Source organism: Solanum dulcamara, chromosome 7, assembly GCF_947179165.1.
Source record: "Solanum dulcamara chromosome 7, daSolDulc1.2, whole genome shotgun sequence".
Classification (NCBI taxonomy): Eukaryota; Viridiplantae; Streptophyta; class Magnoliopsida; order Solanales; family Solanaceae; genus Solanum; species Solanum dulcamara.
In genome coordinates this window covers 72,081,138-72,091,567 of record NC_077243.1, presented here as the reverse complement: position 1 = coordinate 72,091,567, position 10,430 = coordinate 72,081,138, and the positions used below count along the sequence as shown (strand labels likewise).

General features: G+C 37.8%; 1 long non-coding RNA gene across 1 annotated transcript; it reads left to right on the top strand.

Annotated features, from left to right (window-relative positions):
- The first annotated feature begins 4,032 nt into the window (after positions 1–4,032).
- LOC129896591 (uncharacterized) lies at positions 4,033–9,660 on the top strand. The gene is made up of 3 exons (XR_008767999.1): positions 4,033–4,353; positions 9,007–9,186; positions 9,343–9,660. It is a non-coding gene; the product is annotated as an uncharacterized LOC129896591 (long non-coding RNA).
- The last annotated feature ends 770 nt before the right edge of the window (positions 9,661–10,430 follow it).

The following is a 10,430-nucleotide window of genomic DNA, read 5'->3' as shown; positions in this document are numbered from 1 at the left end:
CAATACAACAAACAACCAAAAGCCAAGAAGAATTTGCAGCAGCTAGCAAAACAATTAACCAAAAAGCCACACAAATATGGGAGTGAAGTTGTTGAAGTTGTTTAATGCTGCTGCTGGGACTGTTGTTGTGGAAGAAGAAGGACTGAATCCCAATGCTGGTGATGTATCCCTGGCTTAAAAGTTTGACTGAAGGTGGCTTGCACTTTGGAAGGATCCAGTGTTGCAGGTGCTGCATCATGGAATTTGGCATGAGAGTAGTGTTGGTGTGTTGGGGAATTCCCCAGCTGCCAGGTTGTTGTCTCCTCAGTTCAGTATGTGAAATGGGGAATAAGTTGGTGGGATTATATGTTGATGAATCAATCCAGCAACCTGCAACAATACAACAAACAACCAAAAGCAACAAAGAATTTGCACCAGCTAGCAAAAAAGAAAGTTCTTCCAGGAGTGCTTTGAATTCTGTCAGAATTTTCAACGACGCTCGACTAACGTTTCCAATTATCCGATTGAGTTGAAACTTCTTGAGATATATCCAACCAGCCCTTTCTTTAGTTCTGCAAGTTTTGGAGATTTTTTGCCCAAGTTGGAAAAAAGGACCTCTCTTTAGGCTTAAGGCAGCTGAAATTTTCAATGTCGCTCGCCTAACGCCTCCAATTGTCCGTTTCGGCTGAAACTTCTTGGGCCTTGTCAATATATTATGTTCTGAAACCCTGCAAAGATTGGAGCCATTTGGACAGGTCCACATGCTGCATCTCACCCTGCTCATGCTGCCCTGCTGAGGCTTAGATGTTGCAGGGTGGTTGGAAGTTGTATTTGTGCTTTTCTCTATGTATTTGTTGTTAAAGGATGTTGATACATCACTCCAGGAACCTGAAATAATACAACAACCAAAAACAAACAAAACAAGGCTTGCACAAACTAGCAAAAAGGAAGGGGGCTCAATAAGATCTTTGGAGACTCTTATCTTTTTCCAAGTCGCTCGACTAACGTCTCCAATTATCCTTTTGACCTGAAACTTCATGATGTTTGCATGTGTGGTATTTTCTTTATCCCTGCAAATTTTGAAGGATTTTTGCCCAAGTTGGAAGTTCCAAAAAGTAAAATGCTTTCTCTTTAGGCTTAAGACAGCTGAAATTTTCAATGTCGCTCGCCTAACGCTTCCAATTGTCCGTTTGGGCTGAAATTTCTTGAGCCTTGTCAAAATAATATGATCTGCAATCCTGCAAAGTTTGGGGGCCTTTGGATAAGTCCACAAGCTGCACCTCACCCTGCACATGCTATCCTGCTGAAGATTAAGTGCTGCAGGGTGGTTGGAATTTATGTTGGTGCTTTTCTCTATGTATTTGTGGTTAATGAATGTTGATACATCACTCCAGGAACCTGAAATAATACAACAACCAAAAACAAACAAAACAAGGCTTGCACAAACTAACAAACAGGAGGGGACCTCAGTAAGAGCTTTGGAAACTATTAACTTTTTCCAAGTCGCTCGACTAACGTCTTCAATTATCCGTTTGACCTGAAACTTCATGATGTTTGCATATATGGCCTTTTCTTTATCCCTGCAAATTTTGAAGGTTTGACTCCCAGGCTGGAGCTTCCAATTACCAAGTTTCTCTCTCTTTAGGCTTAAGACTGCTGATTTTTTCAACGTCGCTCGCCTAACGTCTCCAATTATCCTTTTGAGATGAAACTTGTTGAGCTTGTCCAAATTAGTATAAGATGCAATCCTGCAAAGTTTGGAGGTGTTTGGACATGTCCACTTGGTACAAATCACCCTGCACCAACAAACAGAAAAACACAAAGGCAAGTAATTCTGCAGGTTATAATAGCTACTACTATTGTCTTGTATGTGTTCCCTGAAAGTTGCAGTTTTGTGACTTTGTTGCTGCAGGATGTTGTTGCTGAGGAAGGTAAGATGCAGGCTGAAGTTGCAGTACAAAGGGCTCGTTATGCATGATCCTGTGGTATTGCATCCTCTAACAGCCTTCCAAAGATGAGTTGCAGCAGTTGGATTAGGCAAACTTCCACTTGTAGTTTGTTTCATCCTGCTACTGCTGCACCATGGGGCTAAGTTTGTTTCTCCAAGGATCCACATGCAGCTGCTCACCTTGAAATTTTCCAGACCTGCAACTACCTGCATATGCAAGTGGAAAAGAAAGGAGGAGAGAGGTACTCTAAATCCTAAATCTATTGGTAAGGAGATTATCCTATTAAAGCAGTAAATTAGGGAGACTCTCCCTTTTTCAATGGACCTGATTATCATTATTAAAATCAGTAAATATTTCAAGGTATGAAGAAGTTCCTTCAATGTGGTTGATTGATCTTCTTCATCTTGGTTCTCCTGAAGCTAGCCATGCCAGCTTTGTCCATTTTGTAGTGTCCCTTGGTTTCTCTTGGAAGCTGCTGAAAGCTGTAGTAGTGTTGTGTATAGCTTTTCATGTGGCTTTCCTTTGAGAGTGAATCTGCAGTGTAATTAGCTTCCCTAAAGATATGCCTGAACTGGAAAGTCTCCAGTTTGCTAACCAATACCTGCAGTTCAGTAGTATAAGCAACAATGTTCCATGGAGGTTTAGCCTCTTGTTTGAGCCACTTGATTAGAAGTTCAGAATCAACTTCCAGGGCTACCCTGCTGTATCCATGTTGTAGGCACCACTGAATACCAATAATTGCTGCCTGCACTTCAGCTTGGTTATTAGAACCACAGCCTAGTGGGGATGCAAAAGCATATATTAACATTCCATTATGGTCCCTTAGAATGCCCCCTGCCCCTATCTTCCCTGGATTGTTAAGGGCACTCCCATCTGTGTTGAGCTTGATCATTGTAGGCTGTGGTTTAGTCCAGCATACTTTGGTTATTCTCACTTCATGTTGGCTTTTTTCAACCATGGTAACCAAATCTGCCCAATTACTTGGCAAATCAATATATGGATACACAGTGGAGATAAGCATGTACAGATCTTTGGATATAGAGAATATTACTCTATTAGCATTAGACTTCTTGCCTCCATACTTGCATGCACATCTATTCTTCCATAGATTCCAACACACAAAAATGGGGGTGGCCTGCATTACTAACTTATGTAGCTCATTGTTAGTTTTGGTTAGCCACCACCTCATCAATAGGTTTTTTAGAGGAGTGTTGCTGTGTTGCAGACCCCAGTACCCTGAGAAGTGCCTCCATATGTGTTGTGCAAAGTAACCTGATACAAAGATATGCTCTATATCATCAAGAGATACCTAAGATTCTGAGAAATAGAATTAAAATGTTGGAAAAAAAGAAAACATAATTTCCTCTTTTTTTTTCGACAATTAAATTCTATCTTCCAAGTGTCTCCGCAGAGTGTCAGCTCTAGAATTCAATAGTTTTAGTTCAAACCTTTTGTTTGCCTTTAAAATTTATTGAAAATGTACAAATTAGAATCCAGTAACTTAAAATTACTAGAATTCAGAATTAACCCATAGTTTCAAATGTTGGCTCTACCTTAAGACCATCTCAAACCCAAATCTCTATTTTTATCTCAAAATATAAAGAATCTCTATATTAAAGAAAAAATCAACAGTGATACACAATTCTTTTTTTACTCCAAAAAAATGTTTTTTTCTCTCTCTTTAATATTATATTATTATTTTAATTTCATTTATATTTTTAATTTCATTTATATTTTTAATTTCATAAAATAAATCTTTTCTTCTTTTTTTTTTACATAATCACCCTATATAATTCATATTCTTTTCAAAATCTTTATGTAATATAAAATTATTTTTACCTCAAATTTTAAATAATATATATGCTTTTATTGAGGCGAGTGTCTCTGGAAAACAGTCGTCTTATTTGATAGGAGTAAGGTCTGCGTACACTTTAGGCTCTCTAGACCCCACGTTATAGAATTTCACTGAATTATTATTGTAAATGCTTTATTAATGCATTAATGAGTATTTTTGTCTTTAATTTTTTTTTATGTTTAACTAAAAATTTAACAAAAAGACATCAAAAAAGAAACAAAAATTTAACAAAAAGACATTAAAAAAACTAGATTAAGGACAAACAGAGAAAGGTCTAGAATCGACCCCATCTTCTTCCTCATCTACATCCTTAGGAGACCTCCACCTTAGCTTCAAATTCTTCATTTGATGAGCTTGAGTGAATTCCACATAGACACTTAACCTCTCACAAGCGCCATGGAACCGACATCGGTGAAGACTTCTTCAGCTCAAGACATGGATTTCAGCTTCGAACCAAAAAACTTGAAGCATCAAGATAAAAACTGCCTCTCAAACCCCCATGGCTTCTTCCTTCTACACAGAATGAGTTCGAAGAACTAATACCACTGTGAAGAGATCCAGCTCCAATAGGTATGTTTGCCTTTCGATGACCCTCTGATGATAACCCTACTGCACCTGATATGTGATCCTCTGTTTTGTATTTTGTGTATAGTAGTATCAATTTCTGCTTCTAAATGTGTTTTCTTCTGACATTGAACAAGTCCTTATTATCGCATGCCTGTTTGTGTGTTGAATGCCTTGTTTTGCATTTTCTTGATCCTCAGATTCGGAATCCTTTTTTGTTTCATCTCTAGAATTTTCTTTGCTTGTTGAGGTAACTCCTGCATGTTATAGAACTTCTTACTTGGTGTACCTGCAAAATGAATAACATAGTTAGCTAAAAAATCCGCCAATGTATATCCTTCTTTGACAGTATGAACCACTTCCACCTCTGTATTCACCATCCACATTTTTATACATTGAACATCTATTGATATTATCCATGGGACTTCCCACACTCCATCCAAAACCTTTTTAACAATCAATGAATCTGTTTCCATGATTAAAGGTACTATCCCATTATCAAGACAATATTTCAATCCTACTTTGAATGCCTTCACTTCTGCCACAATAGTTGTACAATTGTCTATTTCTTTAGCTTCTGCAAATAGTAAACTTCCTTCCTCATTATGAACACAAAAGGCTATAGAACCAGGCCCAGGATTCCCTTTACTGGCTCCATCAGAATTGCATTTGAAACTCCCCAAAGGTGGGTAATTCCAATATACCACTCTGCTTCTTATTAGAGGAGAATAATCCTCCAATAATTTAACAATCAAGGGCCATGTATTAGGGAGGTTTCTCAGCCATGAATATCTCTTTTTAGCAAAAAGATATAAATTTTTGTTGACCTCCAAAATCATAGTGTGGTAAGACATACTTCCTCCATTCTTGACAATATTCCTTCTTTTCCATAGCTGTCAAATTATAAAACTGGGGACTACATTAAGCATAGGCTTCAATTTGCTACCACAATCAGCAGTCCACCATAGTTCTATTCCTTGTCTAAGTTGTACCATTGTTCCTTGAATGCCTGCTGCATCTGCAAAGGTTTTCCATAATCTACAAGCTGTAGGGCAATGTAGAAAAAGATGGTCACATGTCTCCTCTACATTAGAGTTGCAAATACAACATTTTACTGAATGTGATCCTCATTCTCACCAACACCTCCCCTATAGGAATTCTCATATGCCATAATCTACATAACATAAAGGAGATTTTTAATGGTAAACCTTTCTCCCAATTAAGCATGATCTTCTCCTGTTTATCCTTTCTGTTCCTCAGAATATTCCAAGCACTACCCATAGAAAACTTACCAGTCCTAGTAGGCATCCACCATGGTTTATCTCTCTCATCTGATCTCAATATATTGCTCATGTTAGACATAATGTGATTACTGACATCTGTAGGAAAATTCTCTTCCAGAGCATTGTTGTTCCATCCTTCCTCTAACATAATCTGTTGTACTTCTTTTATACTTCCTTGATCATGATTAACAGGCAAGTAATAATGTAAAGCCCCCAATTGTGTCCAGTTATCAAACCACACACTACATTGCCCATTTCTTGGTTCCCACCAAATCTCCTGATCTATAGAGTCTCTTGCCTGTAACATGAGTTTCCATACCTGAGAGCCTCCTCTCCATTCCACCACTTGTGGCCTATGTCTTTTACAATACTTGTTCCATATGAAGTTAGACCATAAAGTGTTGGTGGTCCTAAAATTCCACCATAATTTAGCATAGAGTGCTTTTGAGACATCAAATAGAGATCTGAAGCCAAGTCCTTTTTCATTCTTTGGTAAGCATATCTCATCCCAAGCAATCCAGTGTTTCGCCCCGCCCTCCTCTTTAAAATTCCATAAGAATTTAGCAAAAATCTTATGAATAATACATTTTGGAGGACAAATAACAGATAACAAATATATAGGGATACTCTGTAAAACATAATTGATCAATATTGATTTTCCTCCAAATGAAAGCAACCTTCCTTTTAATAACTGCAATTTATTTTGGACCTTCTTGATTAGCTCAGTAAAGTGAACCTTTTTTCATTTTAGCATGTCTAATAGGACACCCTAAATATGTCAAAGGAAACTTTCCCCTATTGAAACCTGTGATATCTTTCACTTCCTGAACAATTGTTGATGCTGTCTTGTTGAACATGTAAAAGAAACGCTTCCCCTTAATAAGCTGACCTGATTGAGCTTCATACAATTGTAGTGTATCCATGATTAACTGTAAGGATCTTTTATCAGAAGATGTAAATATAATAGTATCATCTGCATATGCAAGATGATTTAACTCATCACTCCATTTTGGTAATCCAAGGTTCTTAAACTCGTAGTTGTTAAACAAAGAGTTAAGAGCCTTGGATAGTACTTCTGCTGTCAATATAAAAAAGGCAGGAGATAGAGGATCCCCTTGCTTTACCCCTCTAGTGGAGTGAAAGAAACCATGAACTTGCCCATTAATCAATATAGAATACCAGTTATTGGCCACCAACCTCCAGATCATGTCCAGCACCCTATTATTGAAATCCATTTTCTCCAGCACTCTAATCAGGAACTTCCAATCCACCCTGTCATAAGCTTTAGCCATGTCTAGCTTGATAACCACATTAGCAGGCTTCCCTCTCTTTCTAATCTCTGAGACTATTTCTTGTGCCAAAAGCACATTTTCAGTGACATTTCTCCTTTTCACAAAACCTGACTGATTGGGGAAAATCAGTCTTGGAAGCAGCCCTTCCAATCTATCATGAAGCAACCTTGAGATAATTTTATTAAGAAAATTACTCAAACTAATTAGTCTAAGGTCAGTGAAAGATTGAATGATATCTTTTTTAGGTAGTAGAACCAAATTAGTATGAGTAATAGACTTAGGTAAAGATGAACCCTGAAAGAATTCATGAACCACCTTAACAATGTCTGAACCAACAATATCCCAGCACACTTTATAGAAATGTCCTGTGAACCCATCTGGCCCACAAGCACTCTATGCATTCAGTTCAAATACAACTTTCTTGATTTCAGCTTCCAGAGGTAGAGCATTCAGTTTCTCATTATCATCTTGATCTATTTGAGGAACATATCCTGCAACAAAGAAAAATCAGAGTCAGTAGCACCCCCAGTGAACTAATCCTTAAAAAAACATACTGCCGCCTCTGCAATCTCTTTATCCCCTTCAGCGCATGTCCCAACAACCCTCTTCATCTTGTGAATAGCCAATCTCTTTCTTCTTCCCTTGACTAAACTGTGGAAAAATCTGGTATTTCTATACCCTTCCTCAAACCATTGCATACTAGCTTTTTATCACCAGTACTCTTCTTCACAATGCAGATATAGTTTTACTTCAGCTTGGTCCAGTTGCAAAATTGCTCTATTTTCAGAAGAAGGATATTCTTCAAAACATTTCTCCTTCACTTTCACAATTTCCTCCCTTATTATCAACTGATTGAAAAAAAGGGCAGCCCGGTGCACTTAAGCTCCCGCTATGCGCAGGGTCCGGGGAAGGGCCCGACCACAAAGGTCTGTTGTACTGATTGAAAATGTCTCCAAAATTCTCCTTACTCCATTTAGACAAAGCTTGCTTTGTCCTCTTTTGCTTGATCTTTAATTGAATAAATATATCTCCCACATCTTTAGCTACCCAGTTTTGTTGAACCACCTCTTTAAAGTCCTCTCTCTCGGTCCAGAACTTCAGAAACTTGAAAGGTTTAACAATGTTATGATTGCTACACCTACAAGTCAGTAATGATGGTTCATGATCAGAACCAGTTCTGGCCAGATGCTGCAAATTGGTATCTCCATACAAATCTGATAAACTTTGATTAACCACCACTCTGTCTAGCCTCTTGAAAATGCATTCATCATTTACTCTCCCATTCCACCAAGTAAAAGGGCTTCCAGAGAAGTGTACATCAAGCAACTTACAAGAGTTAATACAGAAGGCAAAATCTTCATATTCTGAAGGATAAACAGGTAAGCCTTCAATCTTTTCTTCTGCACCCTTAATTACATTAAAGTCTCCACCCACAACCCAAGGAACTGAGAAATTGTGACTTAGAGAATAAATATCATCCTAGAGTCTCATCCTCTTACTAGCATTGCATTTAGCATAAACAACTGTTGTGAGTATTTGATTACCATCCTCTAGTGTCAGCTGCAAAGTCAATTGTTGCTCAGTGTCTGATATAAGTCCAACCTGTATGTGATCTCTGATAAAGATCCAAATATGACCATTACAGTTATAAATCACATAATTCATTCCCAGCCTTCTTTTGTATCTTTGAATATGACTAGTATCCTGAAAAGGTTCCATCAGAGAAATTAAAGCAAATTTATGGTGTCTGTTTAACATTTGAACCCTATGAATTGCATGTTGAGTGTTAACAGATCTAATATTCCAAAAAGGAGCTTTCAAAGTCATTTAGAAACTGCTTTCACCCCCCTTTTGGCCTGAATCCTTGTTGGTATGCTACTGCTTATAGCTTCTCCCTTGCTCCTACCTTTCTTGGCTTTAGCCATAACTCTTGGAGATAGACCTGCTTCTGTGCCTACTTTGTTGATGCTGTTGTTGTTGTCTTCTTCTTCTTTATCTTCATCATAATTGCTTTCAATATTTGATAATGCAAAAGTGCCTACATACTCTTTCTGATGGCTTTGATGTGACACAATTGCACTTAGGCTGTTCATAGGAGGGATTTCTGGCCACCTGGGACTGCAACCTCCTTGGTTTCTTGCCCTGTATCTCTTTCAATCTGCCAGACCTGCTGCTGTACATAATCAGGTGGAAACCTCCCCTCCTCTGCTGTAATAACTTGAAGTGGTTGTTGATCCATCTCATTTACCATCTCCTTTGAAATAGTAAGATCTTTCTGATTTTCTTGCCCTATATATATCTCTATTTGTTGCTCCTTATTGCCCTCTATATTATCTTCTTCTGTAGCACCAGTCTTTGTATCAGCTAATATATGATTTCTTCCCTCAACTGATTTCCTCTTTTCATTCTCTACTTCACAGGCTGAACCATCAAGAACACTGGATTTATGCTCCCGATCAACAATAGTAGCTGCTCCTTGATGCTCTTTATTCTCTTGCTTACCAAAGGACTTTGATATCCACTCCTTTGTTGATATTTGTAGCTCATTGCTCTCATTTGTGCTCCCCATCTTATCAGTACTCTCCTTCTCATTCTCCCCTACATTTGTGATTGTTGTATTTGTATTTGTCTCCTCAATTTGCTCACTTTCTCTTGTAACTACTGTACAGCTTTGTTGTAGTATTTCCTTGTCATTATTATGATCTGCTAATACATCAAAGGTATTAGCCGTAGTAATTCTTTCCTTCCCTCCAGCAACTTTGTTCTCACTCCCACTTTCCCCATTCTTATTCACAGGGAACCTCCTACTAGTAGGATTTCATCTTTTGAATTGATTTCCCATTCTAATTACAGGGTTTTCATTAGATTTAGCTTTCTCACCTTCTTCTATGTGCTTCCTTTTCCCATTGACCTCTATATTAATCCTTAGTTCTGGATGTAACACCCTACATTCTGGTTCATCATGACCTTGAAGCTTGCATTCTTTATAATATTTAGGTACCATATCACATTGCACCTTCACTTTCTCAACTCTAGAGGTTCCTTCCTTCTCATTAACAACTTCCAATTCTACAAATTTAGGGAAATCAGCCAGTAAATCCACCTGCACTTTGACCCTAGCTCAACTAGGTCTAGTCTTGTTAATCGTGGCTAAGTCTAGGTTCAAAGGTTTTCCAATTGCATAGGCTAGTGAAAATATGGATTCTTTAACAAAATACGTAGATTTCAAAATCCGAAAAAGAAATCCATGCTATAGCTTGAGTAATCTCCTCCTCTACATTAAACTTTTCATCATATATCAATGGCCTTATCAGATGTGAATATCTATCTTTAGAAAGAATGTAGTAGCTTGGTTTTGACATTACATTAATAAAATCTTCCTGAAGATTGAATCTCATTAACATATGTCTATTCCTCAATAAACCAATCTTACAATCACCTTTTACATTACATTACTTGGGTATTTGAGTCCGAAGGTCATCTAATTCCAACCTGAATTTACCAACCA